Genomic DNA, 23996 nt, shown 5'->3' with positions numbered 1-23996 from the left:
ATTACTCTAGTCACATCAATACACCTGTGTATTTAAATAATTGTTGGGGTTTAATTTATTATGTATTTATGATTTTAAAAAGGCTTCTTATTGCCAGAGTGAGTCAGAATGCAAATAGACTGCAAGCAGTACATAATATAGTTACACCAGAAAAAGATCAAGTTGTTTCAAGAGTAAAACTGCCTGTTTTCCATGCACTCAGTTCTCAGCCATTCAAGGGTTGTTGCAAATCATCATAATGACCATCAGACCTGCATTTTCACAGTACTTTAGGCAAATACCAAGGTAGAGCAGGTTTAAGCAATTGGAAGTCAAATGGCATCTTATAAGCTCACATCACAACTACCTTAAATCAATGATCCTGTAAATAGTTATTTTGATGCTCAAAAACCAAATGTACCCTGAGCTGATTCTGGCTACATTACTTCATTTGGTTCCTTTGATTACTGAAAATCATACACTTTTTCTACTTGTGGACTCGTTAGAGTCAAGTTAGCCTGTGATTCTCTTTTCTCAGACTCTGCTGATCCTTTAAGAAAATTTTGCCATCTACAAGTAATGGAAATAAGACTCTAATGTCTGAACAAGAAATTATACAAAAATTTTTCTAAAAGTTAAAGGTTCCAAAAATTTCAGAAAACAACTGTTCTTGTCCAGGGCACAGTGGCCAGCATGTCATACCTGGTGCAACACACACCACCTTATTTGTATGGATGGGAAGCACTTTAAAGTGACAGAAGTATCCTCATTGGCACTCACCTATCTGTAATGACCACAAACTGGCAAGTGAAACTACCTTTGAAATATGTTCTCTTTTGCCTCATCTTTGAGCTAAGTTATATTTATTTATCTGTTCTTCTCTGGCATTTAAAAGAATACTTATAGGAAAAAGCCTCCTTTCTTTTTAACTCAGAGGATGTCTTGGACCAAACTATACTTTTGAATGATCACTTTTTTGAGAAAAGGGAGATTACCATTATTTCCCAGCCACTCCACTGTCCTATGTACAGCCTGCATTTAAAAGTCACAAAGCCAGAAGTAACGCTAATGGCCTCCAAGTTTCCACAGCTAACTTTACCTAGATCTCACACCTTTGGGTATGCCAGTCAGTCCAGGTCAGCTGAAGGGAATCCAATGCTGAGAGTCACACACAGGACTCCCTCCTGGACAGCATGTCCTGAGCAGGAGGAAAGCACACAGTGCTATCCTGTTGCCTAGGCAGAGGACCCTTCCCCAAGAGTCATCCATTTTCTGGCATGAGAGCAGACACAACCCAAAAATACAGAAAATGCAGGACATTGGGTTGTTCATACATGCTCTGTGGGTGCTCTGGAGGGGCCATGGGAGGTGGAGACAAACTGAGTGGATCTCGTGATTAAGGCTGGCTTGGCAGCTCTGTTTATAGGGAGAATGATGGAACAAAGTTATTAATGCAGCATAGCATGAAGCCATTAAAACCTTCTGCACTGGAGAATCCTCTTCCTTTAAAAAGAAAAAAGATTTCAGAGCTGCTATAATCAGAAGCAACAAGAACTGAAACCAATTGGAGGCTGTTATCACTTCATAGCAGACGCTAGGGTGCTTTTATGTCGTGGTGACTCTAAGTGACATCTACTGTACTGATCACAGACCTCTACTCACAGCACCTTTCCCTAAACCTACTTGGACTCAGAGTAAAAAGGGAGTTAATACAGTCTGACTGGCAAGCAGAGAATTCAGAAGTCATTAGTCTAAGGGGTTGCACCCAATCACCTTTGTTTATACATTCTCTTCCTGGTTCTTCAGCAAGAGTTTTGTTGAGAGACTTAGATTCTGTATCCTATTTCATAATATCTACTTACATACGAAGAGATCTTACTGTATTTACAGAGCCTGACTCACCTCTTTCTTAACAATATAGTAATAAGTTTTCTCTTATGTTAATTTCTTGAGCGCTATAAACCTCATTGCCCAAGTAGTCATCATCATTTCAGTAACAAAATTACCACAAGATTTAAAATTATCAGACTCTAAAAATTATGGATCTGGATAGATAAGTTAATTCCTCAATCCAGCCCTGTTACCAAACTGTATTTAATTTCATGGTGTTCCCTTCCAGTGCAGTCATAAAACAGGCAACACCTACAGATGCAGGGTCAGATGCTACTTAGGGTTTTAATTCTTTTTGCTCATCAGGCCGTGGGGAAGGTTTAAGCTCAGTGAGCAGTTCACTTTTCAGTACTTCTCCTTAGGTAGCTGGGCATGCTATAAGACAACCCCCGTTCCTGCTAAACACCAGCACATTCTTAGACAATTCGTCATCCTGAAAAGCAGCGGAAACAAATAAACAGTCTGACTGAGAAGCAGAAAATAGTAAACTGACTATGGGTCAAATATCAATAGGTGTTTCCGGTTCCCTGCATTCTGAAAGCTCTCCACTTATTTGTGTTTTGCCAACTGCTCTACAGAAGAAACTGAGTTCCATCATTCATATGCTTGGTGCTCTCATGTTAGCCATTTCAGTTCCATGTGTTTATGTTTCCATACCTGTAGCGTGTGGTGGCAAATTCTTACCATTTTTCCTCAAGAAAATTCTTACCATTTTTCCGTATATGTTAATGCATATAACACTGACTTATAACTAATAGCTAATCAGCCTCCATTTAGATGTCCCAGGGAGTGCTTTTGCCTAAAGAGGTTTGTCCATGAAAAACTAGAAAGGGTACCTTCCATTGCATGGTGGTCTTCCAGGCTGTTGAACCAGCTGCTACATTAGGTATACACTTCCTCACATGGATCACCCCTCCATGGAGCATCGGTTTCTTTTCTTACTCTGCTTGGGCAGCTACATGGCACCTGTCAGCCTTGAATGATCCTGCCTTAAAGAGAAGCATTTTGTTGCTTGGGAAGAGAAAGGGGCTAACTGCTAAGAACTAAATTACCCACATCTGCTACTACTCTAATATTCTTCTTCATGATACAAAGGAGTTGGGAAGAATTTGAGGATTTCCCCAGCACACTGTTCTGAAAAAAACATGTGATGTTACTTAATGTGCTTCCTTGATCAGGTGCATTTGGATTAGTTGTACAGAGATGGAAACAAAAGCTGTATGACATTCAGCTGCAAACTTCTATCTGATAGCAAGGATATCAGAGCGCTGCATCTTGTAGCCAGTGGCAATTATTTGTAAAAGAACGTAAGGCGAACATACAGCAGCATAATAACTCTTCTCACTATCTTTCCGGATTTTTGAAATCTGCAGTTCAGAGACTTTGCAAACCCAGGGGCTGCATGCCATCTTTTGGGTTAAGTAGTCCCTGACTTCTTCCTCATGATCTGAGATATCTCAATCCTTAGTAAATGACAGAAATACATAAGCTAAACATTTAGCAACTAAAATGTTGCTAAAACAAATGCAGCCTCTTCACACTAGCATGACTCTGGTTGTTTGCTGTGGAAGATAGTGTGAAATAATGCTCTGTGTCTTAATTAAGATGAAAGCAGGGGGGGCATGAAGAAAAGGAAGGGATGACTGATGTCTCTGTTTTCAGATGAGTTAATGGCAGACAATCCAAGCACCTTCAGACTTCCATGGTTAAGAAATACAAAATAGGTGAACAAAATAAAGTTTTCCAAATCTCACTGAAGTTCCCAAGTGAAGCTAATTAAACAACAGACAATTTAGTAGTTCATTAAAGGAGTACATTGTATTACTACACTGACTCTGGTTTTAGTTTTCTAAGGTTAAATCCTCACTTCTGAGCTCTTGCAAAAAGCAAACCAGTGCCAGCACTGCTCCATGTGGCCAATTTAATTTTCTGATGGCTTTATTCCTTTTATTCAGATCCCCATGCTGGAACTTTTGTGTTTCACATTCTGATCACAGCTACAGTACACCTTGCTCTGTCTTGTCTGTAACCCTACAGAGTCCCAAGCCCAACTTTCATCATCTGGTGCTTGGTTAGTCCTGCATCTGTTATGTGACCTAGCCTACGTTTACTCCTATTTCAGTCTGTGCTCCACCTTTGTCGCAAGAGTTGCCTTGGTCACTTCCCCAGCTTTGCCTACGCCATTCCCCTGCTCACCTAGCACTTCTCATCTGTCACACACAACCTTCTTTTGCCTTGACCCTTAACTTGGGTAGTCCCTGAAAAATTAACTTTATGCTGTCTACTCTATGAAAACCTTTTCATACACTTCTCTTGCCATTCTAGAAAGTCCCTAAATCTCCGGCTTCCTCTTCCTTTAGAGTGTTCTCCATGACAAATGGGTAGGGCAGATGGTAAGCTAGGGTTCCAGCTAATAATCTGCTGTCATTTTTGTGTGTGCATGTACATGATGTTCACATCACTAGTTTAGGAGAATATAGTCTCATGTCACCATTGAGGGATTAATTCCAAACACATCAAAGACCTTGTCTTTCAGAACAACAACTGAGCTGCTCTAGGACAACCAGGAACAAAAAGCCAAGCGTAAACTGTGCAGGCGCTGTATACAAATCCTCTTGAGAGGAACACGAGCAATAGGAACAGTCTTCCAGAGATGATTAGACAGTTTCTTAAGCCTGATAATTTTTAAAGATCCCCATAAAGCCACTGTTTTGATAGACCCTGTTCACCTGACAGTTCCCTTTTTGGTCAGGATGGCTAGCAGAAATGCTTAACCTATCTGAAACCAAGCTCAATATATACTATGACAGTAATATCAGTTTTACATAGGGCATGGTGGCATACAGTCTCCATGATCAGCAGAATAAAAACTGAAGAAAATCTTCACAAAGAAAGGGCATGAACTTTACTTTACAAGCTTTTAGTTTTACTGTCTCCACAAAGTGGCTCAAAAAGCAGAAATTTCAAACACTCCTGTAGGATTAGAGCAGAAGGCCACAAATAATACAGAAAGCATTTTCAAGATTTGTCCTAGAGAGCTTTTGGGTTAAGGTTATTCAGGCGCTATAAATTCTCCCTTAAGTAAATAGATAGCAAGGACAAAAATTTTCAGACAAAAAAACCCCAAACCAACATAGAAACAAACAAACTAACTAACAAAAACAACTCACCACCACTACCAAAATTATGTCTGTAATTTGCAGGTTAAACTACACAAGATTTCCCTAACTTCCACGTAAGGAGGAATTCCTAATGTGTTTTTTCAAGAAAGACACAGTTTTAGAGAATTTCAGATCTAAACATTCCCCAGGCTTCAAAGAAAATACAAATGGGTATGAGCCAGAAATTATTGAGATCACTGGAAAACATCATTGGTTTCAAGCCACTCTAAAGTGGCTTGAAAAGAACAAATTCTATGTGATAGCTAAGTATGCTCAGAGGTTAGCATAGGAAAAGAAATACAAAGCTACCCTGGAAGAGGGGACAGAGTTTGCATTGATATGACTTCCAATCATACTTCTTGGCCTGCATACAATAAAACCAGTGTAGGGAGGAAGACATAGCTAAACAGGAGCTAGACAGAGAGATCAAAGAGTAGCTGGAAGTGGAAATAAGTCTTGATGTAGAGTTTGGTATTTCTACTTTTGTCAACAAAAATCCTCCCTAAGGAATCAGGCAAGTTTGATCTTGCTTAGGTGTATGGGCAACATCTCTGTGCCATGAAAGAGGTCACCTGCACACAGTTGAGATGGACTCGTTTTGCAAACAGAAGAACTGCCCACATCTTCCCAGATAATTTTACCTGAAGTAGTTTAGCAGTAAAGGAGCAGACTTACATTTTTCCCCTTTTTCACACACTGTAAATGCCTGACTCCTGCTTTTGCACAGGATGAAATGCAAAGGTGCTAAAATAAATAAAATAACTAAATAAAGTTGTCCCCATCTCCCACCACCCACCCATTCCTAAGGTATGACTGGCTGTTTCATAATCAAGAAATGTGTGAACACTTGGGGGGTGAGAAAAAAAAAACAAGATCTCATGAGGTTGCAAGCCTTTTCCAAGGCTTAAATACACTTCAGATAAGAATCTAAAGAGACAGGAGAGTTCCAGACATCTTGAGCTTTACCCTTCACTAGTTTCTGACTCAACTGATTTAGGTGCTGTCTTCAAAAAGAGGAAGAGAATGCACCCATGTGGACAACTCAGTTCCATTATGTGCCATGTTTCAGCTTGAAAACTATTTTTTCCTTGCTGCAGAACATCTCAGTTGGCATTTTCCTGCTTCACAAGTCTAATTAAAACAACCCTATAGCAAACTACATTTAAGCCAACTCAACTATGTGGGTTTAGGGGTTTTTTTAGTATTATTATTTTTCCTCTGAACTGACGTTTACTTCTTTCATTATTCCATGGTCTCAAAATCTTCTACCTCTTTTTACTGAGTCAGATCCTTATGCCCTTACTCCAGCAAAACTTTCCTCCATTGCAAAGAGCCCTGGAAGAACATTTCTAGAAACTTTTTCAGAGGCCATTCATTTATATCTCTTTTCAAACCAGCTTGCTCACACCCCTTGAGTGCTCATGTGTCTGAGAGTTATAGCACAAACCCCACAACCAAAGGCACTAACATATGTGAATATTCAGTTCTCCCATTTGACTCCCACCTTGTGGTCCAAGTGACTCAATAATTGGCATTCTTCTTGCATCATCAAGGAGTAGAAATATTTAGGGGCTATAACAGCTGAGCAAAACAGAGCAGATGCAAAGACACAGAGCAAGAGATTTTTCCACATGAGAACTTGCCCAGTAACAAACAGCTTGAAAGGGAGCAAAGCATTTGGAGGCCACGTGAAATGCATTACCCACCCTTTCTGCCTCATATTTCATGCCTGTACCGCCTGAGTAAGATGCTTATTAATCCCAGGATCCCGAGTTTGGCAATTTTAGCTGATGGGTGAATTGTCATAAAGTCTCCTGTCAGCTGCTATTTGTAGTGATTGCGCTATGAGCTTGACATGCATTGCATTGTTCAGGCTGGTTTTGTTCTTTTATTTTGCTTGGGCTGGCTGCCTCCTGGAACCTCTACTCTGCCTACTTCCTGAGGATTAAAGCGTGTCTTCTGGGCAAGAAGACGCAAGGACCACCTGCAGATTCTGTTTATATATCCAGCCTTGTAGCCTGATTGATCTCACAATAGGACTGCATAACATAAACACTTCATTATTCCACTAAAGGATATGTGCTGTACCACCTATGGTCCCTCCAACCAAGAGTCAGTTTTAGACGGTTAAAATTTATTAAGCCACACCAAAAGAAGCTAAACAAAGGAAAATCCATCCTAGTAACATGTTAAAGGTTTTAAGTTAGACTAATTAAATGTAATTAAGTTGGAAACTTTAGCCTACCTCTTTATTCCAGGATTTTGCCACCAGCCCCAGCAGTGCTCAGACCCATTGCTTCTCATGCATTGTTTCAATGTGCCTAATAACAGTCAAAACTCAGATTATCAATGGAATTTATTCCCACTCCAGGCACAGACACAAATCGAGCCTTAGGAACTTCTTTCTTGACATGGGGGACTCGTGGGAGACACAGGCCCACCCAGAGAGAAATGGAAGTCTGAGAAGTCACCTCTCCTTGACTTTTAACATGACACCTACTAACTTTGCTGCCTTCCAACCTGGTACAGCAGAGAGGCAAGGGGAGAAGGTGCGGGGACACCCTTCTGTTCCTCCCAAAACACAGTCTGTACCTGAACCAGCACTGAGCAGCTCTTGCTGCTTCCTACACTGAATCCTATATAACTTTTTCCTCTCTACTTGGGAACAAACACCTCCTCTTACTTAGAGCGAAAGGACAAGTCAAGGGCAGAGCCATAGCCATAGCGCTGCATCTCCTGGAACTCGGGATTCAGCTCTTAAGAGTATTTCAACATCATTCTTGTGGTTTATTTCCCTTCAGGATTTGTTTGTTGATTGTTTTGTTTATTTAACAGCGTTAATTAAAAACTAAAGGCACACCCAGCTAACACAAGGAGCAGTAATCTGAGGAACTGCCCAAGATCCCCCAGAGGAAGGAGGAGTTTACCCTGAATTTATCTAAGTAGATAGAAATAATAAAAGAAAGAAAAATATGGAGCATGTCAATGTCTGTAATGTACTCTGCACATAGGCTGTTTCTGAAAGCACAAACCAAACTGATACAATTTAATTCAGCTTTAAACAAAACAGCCCATTTTGATTAGTAAGCAAGGCATGAACATGCACAGATTGCCAGTGTGTCTGCTGAATTGGGCATTCACATTTGCAGTACAAAAAACTGCAAATCAAGCCATAAGGTCTTAATTGAATAACAGATACAAGCAAGGCATGTAAGCACTTACTAAGGTCAATGACACCTAAAACACATATGCACTTACTTGCTTTAAAGAATTAGTGCTTAATTGTTCAGCAAATTACAATAGGTTAGTGTTTACAGCAAGCAGTTTATCAAATGAAATACATTTCTTTTAAAATTACTTTTCTGCTTTGGATCACACTGTGGGCCTTCAAAAGATGTTCTGTAAAACTTCAGAGTGCCTGAGTCTGCCTGAAAAACTGATGTAATTACTGTGTTTGCTAGTGATGACTTGTGTTTTATGATAGGTACCTGAATTTAACTCCCTAAATTCACACAGAGATTAGTAGGAACAGTTTGACAATTCTCTGAATCTCTGAAACAATCCTAAGAGCATTCCAGTCCTAAAAGTAGGTTCTGGTCCTTCCAATCTAGACTCCTAAGAAGAAAAATAAAAATACAATTTTAAATTGGAGGGGACACAAGTGCAAATCCTTTGTAAAAGAACCTATATATAAGAAGAAAAAAAATTATTTATATTTGACAGGGAAGAGATACAGCAAAGGCTTTAAAAATGGCACCAGCATTAGTCCAAGAAGGATTACTCCTTACACACTTTCACAGATAAAGCAGCTTTAAAAAATGCCCTGGGCTAGAATTGTCTCTGAATTTCTCTTAGTAAACTTCATCCTTGGAGGTTTCTTTTCCTATCCAAAACTATGCAGCTTATCCTATCTTTACCAGCAACTTTTTGGAGGAACAGCTTCTTTCTGTGTGAACTGTTCCACAATTCCATTTGAAAGAAAGTTCTTATACAAGGAAAAAAAAGAAGTGGAAGTTGACTCTAAATTCCTACGTCCATTGGCCTGCCTCTCCAGACTTTAAATCAGCGGAAGTTAAAAGCTATTTGATCCAAGAGTAGAATCAATGCCCTATTTTTGAAAACTCACCAAAAAGTGAAATCCCAACTTCTTCCCAGCTGACATGCCCTCACACCTGGCCAGGCCAGCTCCTGTCACTGCATGCAGCTATTCATGCACCCAGTTGTTACTCACCTCTCTTGCTGCAGGAGCAAGATGTTTTCTCCTAAATCCCGCTAGCACTGTTCAAACACAGAGCCAAGACAGCAGCTCTCCTTGAGAACTTCGCTAGCACCATCCTTACACAACAGAACGTGTTTCATGTTCTAAAAGGTGCCCATGCTGCCACCAAAGAGGAGGGTTGCTGTGCAGAGCCCTAGGAGGGTTCTCTGCACCTGCCCCAGCAGGACTCAGCAGATGAACATGGTCCAGTCATCTGAGCTCTCCAAGCTCTCTTCTTTCCCTGCGACCAGATGGGTAAAGACTTCAGCACCACAGAGGAGACTGACAAAACTATGCTTCATAATATTCCTAACACAACCCAAAATCTCCTGCACAACAGAAATTCCTCTAAAGGAATAGGTCTGTGGAGCTTAATAGAGATCTTTTTTTTTTTTAAGAGTTGCATAGCTATAATTCAATTCATTTTGACTAATGTGTCCAGACTTGTTCTTCATGGTCTTTTCTTATGCCCAATAGCTTTTCTTTTAACCTGCTTCCCCTTCAAAAACTTTCCCACCATTTAAGGGCCTGTCTTGCACTCCCAAAGCAGATAAGTTTTGATTTATGATCTCTTCTACATTTGCAGCAGCAGGGAGTAAAAAATATATTTTCTCTATAAGACAAAGAAATCTTCACTTATCCCTTTTCCCACTTTCCCCTCAACATGGAGTGCTGGCAGAGCTGGTCAGCAGAGCTGCTGTTCTCAGCCCCCACATAACACACAGCAGAAGGAGCAGTGCTGCCAGGTTGGCAGCCTCTGCTGGAACAGCATCCATCTTACAACAAGCATCTGGATGAACGGCTGGAAATCCAAATCTGTGGAACATCAGCATTAACACAGATGAAGCTAAGCTACAGGTTTGGAATCCAAATCTGAATTTTCTTCCAAACTGAAGAACCAGGGACTTGCTTCAACGCTTTATAGAAAAAAGACCCATGAGGTTTTCATCTAAATCAGAAACTCAGGCCTTTTCAGAACCTGGCTTTTGCTTTGGGCCCTGTGCCTAATCACAGCTGGTTATAAAGTGATTACTCAGCACTGCTTGTCCAATTCATTCATCTTGCAGCCTCTGTCTTCTCTGCTGTTATGTATACTTGGCATCCTTTTCCTGCTATGTCTGTGACAAGATAAATCTAATTTTTTTTTTTCTTTTGTGCAAAGGAACTAAAATGTTGGATGAGGAAATGGGGGGATTAGAAACATTTCAGTTTCTAATTCTGACATCTACGGAGAGCCACAAAATGTAGCCATTCCTGCAAAAGCAGAGGTCCTAAGTTACTTGAAATGAGCTGCTCCTGGTATGTACCATACAGAGTTCGTCTTTGTTGGTGCTACCGCTTTATAGTGTTCAAAAATAACCCAAACAGGTTAGGTAGTAACCAAGATATTATCTGAGTAAATTTTACCTCAGGGGATTCATTCAGAGTAAAAAATGTTTCAGTCTGTCTGCACGAATGTGGCTCCAAGGAAGATTTTACAAGCAAACAAGTTGAACGGCACAAAAAAGCAGGTAAATGTAGAAAGGGGGGAAAACAAACAGAAAAAATTGCGACACATATTAGTAGCTATGTTTTTTAATCCCTCAGTACTGATATTTTTCTGTCTTTGCAAAAAATAAAAAATATGTTTCGGCTTTTGTAAAAATGACAGCTTGCTTGTTTTGGTTTTGTAATAGGCACAGGCAGGTCCAAACAAAAATCTCAGAACCAAACACCACTTGTGGTAGGAAAAATCAAACTCCCAGAATACAAGCACTCCTTTAATTTGAGCACTTTAAAATCCAAATCCTCTTGTGTCTCAGGATTACACTGCTGGGCATTGTCTGACCATAAAGCCAATTTAATTTTCTAGGGCATGGATGATCTTTCAGTGCTTTTGAGATGATCTAGAGAATTTTACATCACTTACTTCTACCATTGCCAGTTTAATAAGGAAAATAACTTAAGCCAGAGATGTCTATGTCCCTTGGTAACCTTGATCTGCATATATAGCCTCTTGTGTTCACAGCAGCCCAGTTTAAGTAAGAAGAGAGACAGCTAGCTCACTTTCTTCCTGAATTCTGACCCACACCCTTTTCATATCTGCAGATCCCTCCTTCTTTTCATGTAATACACAAGATCAAAACTTCAGGACGCTCATATGCACACAAACTATATGAACACTTGTGTACTTTAGTATTTGAAACCCTGATAGGAATTACAGATACACCAGCCGTGTCTCTTTACAGTAGCAGAACTGAATGAGAAACCTACCTATGAACTCAGATCCAATATTACACTAGTAGATTGGGATTATATTATGTAAAGACTATCTAATATGTGCATTGTAGCTACTATTTTCCAAATAGCACAAAATAAAAATTAATAAATTTGCAACATGTTTTGGCATGACACCCTTCATATCTTCTCTTCACATTCATGCTGATACTAATTTTTTTTTTTCTTCACCTGTAAGTTTGCAGGTTCTCATATATAGACAGGCAGGCAAATAAGTAACTGTGTGTGTCTGTTGATATACTGTTTATAATTACTATCTTGGATTGCATATATATTTTAAATGCCTTCAACATGCACATAACATATTTTAATACATTCGTCCACAAAAGAACATATGTTTGATTCTGTTTAAGCACATATAAATGTGTCATGCTGAAAATATTTTGCCTACTGTCCTATTGTCTCTCGTCAGTTTCAGAATGTATCAAATCAAAGGGGAAAATGAGAGAAATAGAGAGTTTTAGTATATATCCTCCAAAACTTTACTAGCCAACAAGGGCAGATGAACAAAGCCATGGGATTTAAGTGACCAGCTATACAGCTCTGGCTGCACTGCTTTCACTGCAAGCTGTGTTAGGCATACTTTTGTAGCCAAATCACTTCCAGTCTTTCTATTTAGTATTGTGCATAAGGTACACCAGCTCTTACAAGAAACTTCTGGACTGAATATGCCACCAATACTAAAGAGACAGCTATGGAAATCCAGAATATAGTACTATCAGAATTATTTGAGGCTAGCTACTCACAGATAAAAAAATGTCGAAAAATAACTTGTCCTGGTAAGTATTGGCCAGCATTATAAACAAACCTGTTAAAAATTTTGTTCTCTAGTACATTTCTCCAAATCAGTGACTTCAGCAGGCCCGTACCAAAGCTGAACTGTACTAACACACTTGTGAATCAAATCCAAGATAGGTTCAGTGAAAGATAAGCAGAGACAATGACGTTAGGACTGTAGTCCGGGACTTATCCCAGAGGGTCCCAGATAGGTTGTGTGAGCACAAATGGAGCCCAGGAGGAGGTTAAGAGTGGAGCAGCATGAGGGATCAGCAGCCTAGAGCTCGCTCCCTGACCCTGTTTTGGTCAGCAGCAGTCACAGCCTATGAGCAGGTTTCTAATCACTGCTCAATCTGGGTATCGGCACTATTCTTGGACATGAGTCCAAGCTCTTTGGGAAAGTGCTGTCAATATCCCCACTGTATCGATGAGGAAATAAATTATGCAAGAACAAAATGCACGAAGACAGGAGATATAAAGATTAAAAGAAAAAGGGCGCCTCATTACCTTAGGTGGAGATTTTCAGGTACTGAGAAGATCACTGGACAATTCTGCTGGAGAGGAACAGATCTTCAGAGAATTCCCAGAAATCACACAAGCCATTTCAGTACCCCACAGTGGGGTAATTTCCTGGAAGTATTTCTTCTCTCTGTCTGCTCCTAAAGACTTCTGAATATCTCCCATAGCCAAACAGGTTTCAGTGCATCAGTAGAGTTTTGTCTTTACTGTAGGTGCGTTTGCAAATTCTGCATTCACTTCAATTTCTAGATTTCTTTCACAAGGTGTATTTCTTCCCAGGGGTTGGTTTTATATCCCTTCAAAACATGACAAATAGTGAACTGATGAGCAAAGGTGAGTAGGTCCAAAAAGAGGAAGACAAGCTCTCTGTGAACTACACAAATGAATTTCTTCATTGTCTAAAATTGTCCTTGCCCTTTTAGTCTTGAACTTCACCCTTCAGTCATTCCTGTCAGTGAGGAATAGTCAGCCTTGGAATTTCTGTATATTCAGGAAATCATGTTTTATTTGTTCTTAATTTTTCATGGTGCCTAAAGGGATGGTGAATTCTTGGTTGTTTATCTGGGTTTCATAATAGTGAGATCAGAGCAATGTGTGCAGAGAGCAGTGTGTATGGGCTACTGTCTGTGTATTCGTTATCCCGTGCTTTTAGTACAAGCATCATTTTCAGAGGAAAGCATCCTAAGACAAATCCATTTAGCTGGATATGATACTCATTCCCCAGCAACATCAAAGCTACGTCAGATTTTTACCCAGGGAAAGAACAGACACTAACAGAAAACAGGGTTCTAACTTCTACAGCTATCCATCATGCTACCTGCAAGAGAAAAAATATTAAAATATATCAAAGCTTCCCCATGTGTAAGGAATTCCTTGGTGTGAATTGGAGCTATGCACTCACCAGAGAAGCAGCCTCGCTTGAAGACTAGAGCATTGAATTCTGCTGCTAAGCAAAATAACATAGTTCCTTCAGAGTGGGAAACTCTACTGGCAGCTCTACTTTGTTAGGAGAGAAAATTTACAGACATTGTCACTGTGATGAGTCTTCTCCTACAAGCTGAAGGTCTCAGAAAGGGCACCTTCATCTCTGCTTTGCTCCTCTGTACTGCTGTACCAAAGAAGTAATACCTAAAAGTGATACTAAACCTGGCAAGACTTTGGTCCCCTAAACAGCCCTTGGATGACCCTCAAATCATAGAATCATAGAATCATAGAATCAGATGGGTTGGAAAGGACCTCTGAGATCATCAAGTCCAACCCTTGATCCACTATCGCCGTGGTTACTACACCACGGCACTAAGTGCCACATCCAGTCTCATCTTAAAAAACTCCAGGGACAGAGAATCCACCACAAATAGAGTTACGATAAGGTTGGCTACTTTCTTCTCATATAAACTATCTGTCAAAGACCTCTTATTTCTGCCCCACAATCCGAACAAAGCTTTTAGGGGCACCAACAAGAGCAGGTCCAGTGGCAGAGATCCTTCCAGTACCTAAGCTGTACTGGCCCCAGACAACAGTGTGTGGAGGCTGTGATGCTCTGAAAATCTCCCTCCTAACTGAGGCTCAAAAACAACCTCCATGGAGGCAGAGCTCCCTAAACTGACCTGAAAAACATAGGTTTGTTGTTAAGGAGAGCTGTCAGGCAGGAGAATTAGACCTTCTATACTTACTAAGCCTCCTGTGTGAACGGTTTCATTCACCTGAGATAAAGTTAGATACGTGCTGGATTCTGTTTGAAATATGTCCAAGGTGGTTTACCTGAATGGTATTCGTGTCAACAGGGTTTTCTCACCTTTAAATTGTTTTTGTTTCATTTGCCTACTCGTAAGCCATTCCTGGGAATGTTTATGGTTTACTTAAAACCCAGTGGTATTGGGACTACTTGCTCTTTTTTTGCGTTTCCTTGATCAGCTTCATCTACTGCACAGAACCAGGAAGGCCTGCCTAGCTTTGACGAATGGTAACAGAAAATTCCTTTCTCTAGTGGCTGACTGAGTGAGTTACAAGGCAAATAAAGGCCTTACCATACAGTTATTTGAAAATACTTCCAGGCTACTTTTGCAAAAGACATATCCTGACAAAGCTAGCAAAAATAAATTTACTAGCTCCATCTATAGAGCTGACATACTGAGACAAAAATATTTATTGCAAATGGCATTTTGTAGAAAAGATTGGTAAGTTTTTCTCTGTTGTTAGTGGACTAAGCATAAGTGCCATGTTCAACTACAACACACTTCTGGGAAACACCTGATCTCCTGGTCTTGAGCTGGCCATTTCTGGAGAAGAGCTCAGCACTGTTCTGAGAATTTTTGGTCATTGAACCACAGAGAAATATTAAAAAACTCTTTCCCGAGTATATCCCACTTCCCCATCCCAAAAGGTGCTCTCTTGGTCTTGTCTGCCCCCATCCCGTTTTTTAACTTTATTTTGCATGTGAGTTGCAGAAGAAGAGTTCACATTCCATGTGGTCTGCACCAGTGAGGCACTCTTCACCGAGGTGAAAAGAAACATTAGGCTTCTGTTTACTGCTCCTACCTGTTTTGTATGTTCAAAGACTGCCTTAATTTTCCAGCCACGATACCAGCCAAAGAAGACCTCTGAAGCCTGCTGATCTGAAATCCTCTGCAGAATCCTTGTCCCCCAGGATGTGTGTCACTCCTTCTCTGACCCCAAGCCTCTTTTCATAGGCATGGCCCTGCACTTCTTGTTCCCAGGTGCATCCATTTGCAATTGCTTGTAGTCAAGTGCAAGGCTGTTACATCCCAAGAGGTCTTGGTGATTCTGTGCGCCTTGTCCTCCTTAAAATAAAGCCACAGTTTCCTCTGTTACACTACACGCTTGCTGCCTACACTTCACACAACAACTGCCTCATAATTTTGGAAATTATTAGTTTATTTTGCATTTAAACTAAATATCTAAGCCAGCATAGCTCTCCATGGCACTGAAGCAACAGCTATGATGTCCCAGCAAAATCAAGCTATAGCCTACAATCGTTCTGACTCAGCGAGCAGTAAACGTCAGAGCTAATGCTTCTACACAGCGGAATGTGTTTGCTAGAAACAGAGCCTCTTGTGTATGTCAGGCATTTTACTAACACATCATGGGGAACTTCATAGTCTCACACAATCATTCCCAACAAATATGGCTCTTCTCCCAGTGGCTTATTTGCATGGGTATCTTTTTGGTTTCAAAGTTTCATGACTAAGAGAGAAGGAAGTTTTGAAACACTTCATATCACTGTGGGTGTCTGTGCTGAGCAGCAGCTACTCTTACTTATTTAAGAATGGAAGAGCTGCCAGCTGCTGACCGCTGGACTGCCCCTGCCAGCGGCAGTATGGCCAGCATGGGTGCAACAGAGAGGATGTGGCTGTCATCTCATCTGCTGTTCCAGCACTGCTGCCAAGTCCTGGTCTGTCACAGATGGACACATTCATGGAAACATGACGGCAAAGAGAATTCCCAATAAAATTATCCACTCCTGAACCAAAATTCCAAAATTTTCCAGAATAGTTTAAATAAAGCACCCTTTCATTTTGATTAACTCTTTTCCCCTCTTGGAAAATTCCTTATGAGTTAGTTCATTTTGCAGGTTACCAGAAGGAATCAGTTTCAGTGAGTTTTCCAATATCCTCTCACTGAAGCAGAGGCCAGGCACACTCCAGTTATGGTTGGTGTTTCTCTGTGCCAACTCTTCAACGCCACAGATCTCAGACAATCCCTTCAGTCCTTACAGAGTATCTATTTACATTCTTGGACACAAAAAAATCAAATTACAAATGATTAGAAAAAGGTTATATGAAGACAACTTTTAAGGCTCTTGAAAGATTTTTTTATTTCCTTATAGTCTAACTCCATTAATAAAAATAAAAAAAATTCAGTAGTAAGTGGTTTTGTCAATGGTGGGAGTTGGCAAGGAAGACAAGGAGCTCAGCTTTAGCCAGGTTACACAATAACTTGCTACTATTTGTGGCTGGCTCCCAGAGCGCCAAAGAAATTAACTCGTGGTTAGTTAAATAATAGTTTTATTAAAACAATGATCAGATCAAATAACTGGCATGTATGTGCAGGAAGTCTTTCAAAATACTCAGGTCCTGCAAAAAAAGTCAAATAAAGAAAATATCTCCTAAATGTCTGATCCCTGAAGTAACTGAGAGCTGTAGAAACTGGATGCCTTAAAAAGAAAAAGGTTTTTTTAAACCTTAATCCCAACATTCTCTCCAAAGAATAACATAGCTCTCTACTTTCTGTGTTTTCTCTTCATGCAGATGTTTTCATTCCCTTGTTACAGTAGAGAAATTATTTTTTTTTCTGTGACCACAGCTCTCTTTTAATATTTTATTTTTAAAAAGAGAAATAAATGGAAGAGATCTAAAGCTGTGTGGTTTCACAACCCCCAGTTGACTTGTCCCACTGAAAGGAGCAACTAACTAGAAAAGAGGAACGCTGACTGAAGAACAAGTCTCCAGATACCTCACAAGTTGTGGAAAACTGCAGCTACAGATGAGCTTGTGAGAGCTACGGTAGGCGCAGCTCCTGAGGGTACTTTTTTTTGTGCCTTTTTCGTGCCACCCCGGGTTCAGGAGCCACCTTTGCACATTCAGGTACTTGCAGGCAAGAAGGGCAAATTCAGTCCCAAGTTGTAATTACTGCATGTGGATGATGAGGCTGAATGGAGAGCACCACGGCTCCCTCAGTCACAAGCCTGCTGCAAGAAGCACTGCCACGGGGTTGGTGACTGCAGAGTCAGGTCTACAGTGAAATTGCTCTGAGCAAAGTTACCAGCTTCGGTATGAGAAGATCGCATCATATAAAGCAGACTGCGCCCGAAAAGGGCCAAATTACCTCTCAGGGTTCAACTAGAGTGCACTAAGGTAGGGTGCCTGCAGGCAGTTTTTGGCCCCTATTTTCTGTGCTTCTGATCCATAAGATTACTTGCCCAGTGGATACTTTGTGATTTTAGGAGTTTGAGAAAGTGGCTTGAGGTACTGAGAGTTGTTTATACAGTCCACAGCACAAATGGATGCTGTTAGCAAAGCAAGGTTCAAAGAGAACAGCAACAGAAAGTGTCTATTCTTCAAAACAGAGAATGAGTTTTCTTAAGTGTAAACAATGCACACTCTCATGGCAGATATCCATCTAAAGGTGAATTGCTGCCCCTAATCTGAGTTTGCGTCTATCAGTTTGCATTATATTCAGGTAGCGGTGAACACTGTCTTTTGGGTGGGTATAGAGTACTTGTTGAGCTTTTTGGATGAAGGGCAGGTAAAAACTTGCTATGTCTTGTATCCAAGATTCGAGTATTTACCTGTTGGAACCCTGCATATTAAGGCCCACGCATTTACACTGCAACACAACATGGAATTTTAATGAATTCATGGACTCTGAAGGCCCCCACCCACCTGATGTCAAACAACTGAAATCCTCTGCATTCCTCTCAGCTGTACCTACTCTGCATGCAATGGCAGCAGATCAGAGTGCAAAAAGCAGGCCTGCTACAGAACATAGAGAAAGTGACAGACACTTCTGGGTGCTAATTCAGCCAAAGCAGAAAATGTCCCTCCTCTCTCAAAGGCACAAGAGGATCAAATATTTATTTAGAATTCTCCCCTTCCATCACAGAGCTATACAGCTGTTAGTTATTCATCACAAGCCAGACTTGATTACTTTCATCTTCCTGTTGAAGAAACCACTCTTGCCCAAACACAGAACCTTTGTGGGGAACATAATCAATTGCTTATCTAAAGGAAAAAATCAAAACCAGCAATGAGGTAGACCGGATTTACTACGCAGAGCCTTGACCGGATTTACTACGCTGCACATCATCCACATACAAGAGAAAAGGGGTGCAAATGGAAGCTAATTTCCAACATGTGGCAGAATTTGTTTTTGCAACTGCTGTTGTAAACCTCCAAGTATAAAGCACTGTCTTAGCCCAAGGGGAGGGACTATGCAGCCCAGCAGTGAGAGAAATAGAGGTGGAGACAGTTTCTATTCTAGTATTTCAAAATGTGATGAAACACTGAAAAGATAAACTCTAGATATTATCAGTCTTTCATATTATCTTGATAGCTACTACTGAAAAGGAAAAAAAATATCCTATGAGGAAGAAAGGACAGCAGAGAAGAAGATTGGGTACAACACTAAAGCTGATTAATCTTTACCTGCCTCTAGCTGGAGCCCAAGGAACTCCTCTCCACCGTCAACAATGGTATATCTTCTTGTGCCAAGACATCCTGAGTGAATTGGTCTGACAAATCCCACAGCAGGTAAGAGGATTTCAGTTGGGATAAGATCTGACATTTCAAAGCAGGCTTCTTAAAAATACAACCTGCCAATGACAGTCAATACCAAACTTTGGATTAAGAAACATTGGACAGGTCCATCCTCTTCTAAATCCCAGGATCAGCATCAAAGGAGAAGGAACGGGGTGAGTAATACATGCAAATGGCTGCATTCATATTTGAACACAAATCAAAAATGCCTGTCATTAAAGAAATCCCTCAGCTGGTATCCCACCCTAGGAGTCAGGCTGTGTAACACAGTATAATCTAGCATAGTAGCATGTGCATATTATACATGTGCATACTGAAAACAACATGCTTGACATACCCCAGGACCTGGATGGCTGTTTCACTGACATACATACAGCACATACATTCATTTATAGCAGTGTTTTCCTCCTCTTCAGCTACTGTAGGCTGGTGCATCCCCAGTTACAGCACAAATTCTTTTAGCAAGGGCCTTGCATTTATTTTTACTTTGACTTATCTCACACCTATTTCTGTGTCTCATTTTATGCCTTGATGCGTTCTCCAGATACTTAGTCATTTTACTGTTACCTCCCAACTCTGTTGCAGAGTTTCACTAGCACACTTCCATTTTCTAGGTAGCAGTCTCCAGTAAAATTAACACAGAAAGCTGGTCCCAAAATCAGTCATCAAGAGCTTTCACTAGCAACCTCCCTCCGGTCAGAAATGTCTCTTTTCACTTAAATCTGCCTTTTAGCTTACCTATTAGTCACAGTTTTTCTGTCATTACCCAGCGTGTCTCTCAGTTTCACATGGTACACCATACTAGAAGCTAAGCAAGGAGGACTGCATTTCCATGCCTGGAAACACCAGTGCTTTAATCATTGTGATTAGGTTTACCTAGGTCATGCTACATCTAGCCTCTTGTGTTCTCTTTCCTTTTTCTGTTACCTATGTATGGCCTATTCTTGCTTTTAAAAGCATAGAACAGCTGCTACAAATAGCATGCACTCCAACAGGGCCGTATTTGCCCATTCATCAAAGACAGACTTACATTCTCCAGCTGAATGGTGTCTTCCTTCCGCTGTTAAGTCCTGTTGAAAATATTGTTCTTGAGCCTGCAATTACACGTGTCAATTCCTTCCAGATACCAAGATGACAATGATCCACCCTTTGTCAAACATTTAACTTGAGTTTTTAATCCCACTTTGTCTGAAGCCATTTCAATTTCCAGGTTTTTGTAGGCACTAAAAACCTACTATGCCTGAATATTCAGAATCAGCATCCTAACTGAAACAGAAACAAAGTATCTGATAAATTATTGGGCCATGCCTAATTACCTTCTGTTTTCCCTTTTATTTATCTTGCTGAAGGACCTTCTCCTAATTGTTTTTATTTCCTTTGCAGAGTCAAACTCTGATTGACTCATGCCAATTCTCATTTTACCCACATATTTCATGACCTCTCACATGTGGCTTTCTTTGCTGATCTGTTCATTTTTCTACTCCTTATTCAGTCATATCCGTTAACTTTTCTTCCATGCTTTTCACTTTGCAAGGTATGCCTTTTCCAGGCATTTTTTGCACCTTTGATTCAAAGAAGTACCAGACTAGCTTTACAATCCAGTCCTCTTGAGCTCTTCAGGCTTTAGCTAGTTCCCTAAATGTATCAAATGCTATCCACCTGGAGCTGAAAAGCTCAGCTATAGACCTGCATTGTTTACCCTTCATTTTAATTGAAAGTGAAATCCCTCAAAGCAAGGGTATTTGCTGCTTCGCTCTACAACTCAGTGTAAGATCTAAAAAGGTATTGCCTCTTGCTGTTTCAGTGACTGGTAAGGAACGCTCTTGGTTATTGCATTGAGAAATGCCTGAATTTAGCTATTTGTTCCCCTGCATAATCCAGGAAGTCAAAGCCTCCCACAATGACAGACCTCTAACAAGCAAGATCTGTATCTACCAAATCCAGTTCTTGAGGTCATTGGCAGATATACCACACTGCCTCAGCAATCATACTTCCCCAGAATATCTTTGGCTCTATTAAGTTGGTTATTTAACTCATATTATCTCTCCTTATTTATCTCATTAAAGGCTTACAGTAACATCACACTGTTTACCTTTATGTCTGCCTTTCACAAGTCAGGTATGCTCCAGTACCTCTAGTCTGGCTATTCTTCTCCTTCCCCACCCTCTCCTTCAGTAACTGTTTCCAAATCTACAAATACAAACACAGACCCCTGCCCCATCTCCTTTGTCATATCCTCAAATACTCACTTAAACTCCTACCAGCATTTCCAGGTGAAACTGCAGTCTTATGATTTATTCTTACGGGACATACGATCATTGATACATCACACCCGAATACTTTGTGTGAAGTACCTACTCGAGAATAATTTGCAACCAACAACCTTCTTAGTTATATCCACACTGTTTTGCTATCTCTTATGCACCTCATTATCCTCATTTATCGTTCCTTGTCAGAGATTTTAGTAAAAATAATTAAAAAAAAAAATCCTTCTCTCCCCCAACCTTTACTTTTTTACCCATAGGACCTCTCTCTACCCCTGGCTCATGGCAATTCAAACTCATTTCTTACCTAGCAAAACCTTAGCCCCTCATTTAAGCATAATGTCCTTCCATTGATTTTGTCACTGCAAACTGCACTGTATTTTGGCATTTCCATTTGTTTTTAATCTTTTTTTTTTTAAATATAGCTATTAACTATTCATATTTTGATCTCTGCCTCATGCTTTATTGTCTTCCTTAGTACTCCCAGGTATTAGCATAATGAAATATAAACTGTCCAGAAAGAGGACTCTTTTGGGTTATGAGCTAATAGATACAGTCCAGGTTGCTTGGGATACCTTCACAGGGGGATAATACTTTTTACATAATATCCCTAAGCTATAGTCTTCCTTATTCCTACTTTAAATCAAATATAAAAGTACTTAAACTCTTATCAACTTTCTTCCTTTAACACAAATAAAAATAACTGTGTTTGGCAAACAGGCTGTCTATTCTCATTCCCTCTGCTTGCTGGAATTTCACCTTGCGGGAGCTCATGCAAACCATTTTTTATTGGCTCTGGTTAACATAAGTTCAAATAAACTCAACACTCAAAGCCAAACTTTCAAAAGGTGTCATATATTTTGCCTGCTTTGAACTCAAGGATTTTGCAGGCTTTCCCTGTAGATCTGCCAAGGTTAGCAAAGTTCAGAGAACCTAGCCCAAATTGCAAGACTGCAATAAAATCTGACATGGAGATTCATCTAATTTGAATTTTTATAACAATTCCTTTATACAGTTACCTCCTTGGTCCTTCTGAGTCCCTGAAAAAAAGCAACAGGAGTGGATTTTCCAATAATGTCACCTGGAGAAACCTGCATTGGAACTTTTAAAGAACCGTATGTTACACTCCCATTATCATTGTAGCCATCCCTATTTCTTTTTTACAAGGAACTGCCGTTGGTTCATAAGGAGCCACAAGTCAGATTCCGAGTTTCAGCTCTTTGAATTTCCCATGTGACTCAATTTCATAGCTGCTCTAATGACATTATTTCCGGCACAGGTCTGACCGCTCCCTCTACTTCCAAAGCCACATTAAAACATATCTTGCTCATGTGGCTGGCCTCATGGCATGCTGATATCATTCAATAAATCAGTCACCTCATAAAATCAAACGATGATCAAATTTTCCCCAAATAAGTCTAAATCAATTACACTATTCCTGGACTGCCTGCAGGTTGCAGGTCAAGAAGGAATACACACACACGCACACACACACACACACACACACACACACACACACAGAGAATGGTTTCCTCAGTGCTCTACACTGAAAAGAGACTGGAAGATGGAATTAATTTACAGGTTATGTCCCACATCTGACTGAAAACAAAGATGAGTACAAACCATAACCAGAAGCATTGCTAAGCATATGTGCACACTTGGCATTTCCTCATTTTTTTCTCCTTCATACAATCTGCACTGGCCACCTTTGCCTGCAGTAGATATACAATACAAATAGTGACCTGGTCTATGGATACACCCGGACTTGCCATATTATGTACATCCATTAATAATGTACTATAAAAGGCCTGAATGAAGAATAAAATTAATTTATCAGTTACTACAAAAATATTACTCCTGAAATTATTAAAAAAAAAAAACATTTGGAAGCTGCAAAGGCCATAATATGTGCTTGCCTAGATGATTATACAATATATGTATAGGCATTTCAGTTCTCTGTTTCTGACATTTAGTCAGAATCACATAAATTACATCTTTATCCTGTGTGTTTCCACAAAGGACAGACAGTACAGGTTGATTCTATAAAGTAACATCCCAGCCCCTCAACCTGTTCATTATATTCTCAGTAAAACTGAGGCTAGAGAGCCTCAGAAATCCCCATGATACCACTGGGATCTCTGTTTCTGGCTTGCTTTGCCCTCTGCACCATTTCACAAGAACAAAGAAATTTAAAGAGGAGAGGAAACCAACCAGGTACTTGGTTAATCAAATCACAGGCTACTGCAACCAATACATTTGCTAATCTCCTTAAAATTGAAATGTGTGAGGAGCAAAACCAAACAAGGAATAAATCTGGTGTTTAGCTCATAAACCATTGGCTGCTGTGTGTTGACAAGAGTTGAGGCCCTTAGCTCGGTTTTTAAGTATGGCCATACGTGACTTGAGAAAGTATATAGAAATCCTCTGTCAAAGGTGCACTGACTTTGCCAATCCACTGACCTCCAAATCCTTTCCGTAAGACATACTTGCTCACTCTCGCTTCTCCTCGCAGATTAGTTCTGTCTGCTCCCAGGCGCCTACTCTCTCTTTCTCTAATGTGATTAAATAAGCTCCCTGTCTCTCCAGGCTTGTGCAA

The 23996-nt window shown here is 40.3% G+C and overlaps 1 long non-coding RNA gene across 2 annotated transcripts in view; it reads right to left on the bottom strand.

Moving 5' to 3' along the window:
- The window catches only part of LOC114056459, a 109977-nt gene that overhangs the window by 30070 nt on the left and 55911 nt on the right, over nt 1–23996 (bottom strand). For both annotated transcript variants that reach the window (XR_003571006.1, XR_003571007.1), the window contains one exon: nt 20723–20725. This is a non-coding gene — a long non-coding RNA (uncharacterized LOC114056459). The remainder of the gene's footprint in view (nt 1–20722; nt 20726–23996) is intronic.

Source organism: Empidonax traillii, unplaced genomic scaffold (genome assembly GCF_003031625.1).
Source record: "Empidonax traillii isolate 1590-97213 ecotype Southwest subspecies unplaced genomic scaffold, ASM303162v1 scaffold92:size1159251, whole genome shotgun sequence".
NCBI classification, from domain to species: domain Eukaryota; kingdom Metazoa; phylum Chordata; class Aves; order Passeriformes; family Tyrannidae; genus Empidonax; species Empidonax traillii.
The sequence above is the reverse complement of the archived record's forward strand: the minus strand, read 5'-3'. Positions and strand labels throughout refer to the sequence as shown.